This window comes from Alexandromys fortis, unplaced genomic scaffold, assembly GCF_014885135.2.
Source record: "Alexandromys fortis isolate MF-2015 unplaced genomic scaffold, M_Fortis_MF-2015_v1.1 scaffold_246, whole genome shotgun sequence".
NCBI classification, from domain to species: Eukaryota; Metazoa; Chordata; class Mammalia; order Rodentia; family Cricetidae; genus Alexandromys; species Alexandromys fortis.
The window spans coordinates 1,762,352-1,762,776 of record NW_026068131.1 but is presented as its reverse complement, the minus strand read 5'-3'; positions in this window follow the sequence as shown (position 1 = coordinate 1,762,776).

Genomic DNA, 425 nt, shown 5'->3' with positions numbered 1-425 from the left:
AAAAAAAAAAAAAAAAAAAAAAAAACCTAACTAAGACAAGAATACATCCAAAATAAATATTGTCATATCAGAACACACTTACATGCCCATTTGTTATAGTATTATTCACAAAGATAAGATATAAAAATAACCCAGATGCTCATGACCAAATGAATAGATAAAGAAAATGAGGCACACACCTATATAATAGAATGTAAATGAATCATAAAAGTGATATTCTATCATTTGTGGCTAAGTGCATGCAACCAGAAGACATTACATTAAGTGAAATAAATCAGAAGCAGAATGACACATACTACATGGTCTCTTGTACAAACATTTTAAAGTTAATTGAAATGTGGACTTGTTACTATTAGAGACCAAGGAGGGAGAGACTAGTGAGGTTATGGGGGCTTGCATAGTGGATACCCAAAGAAAGTAAGATA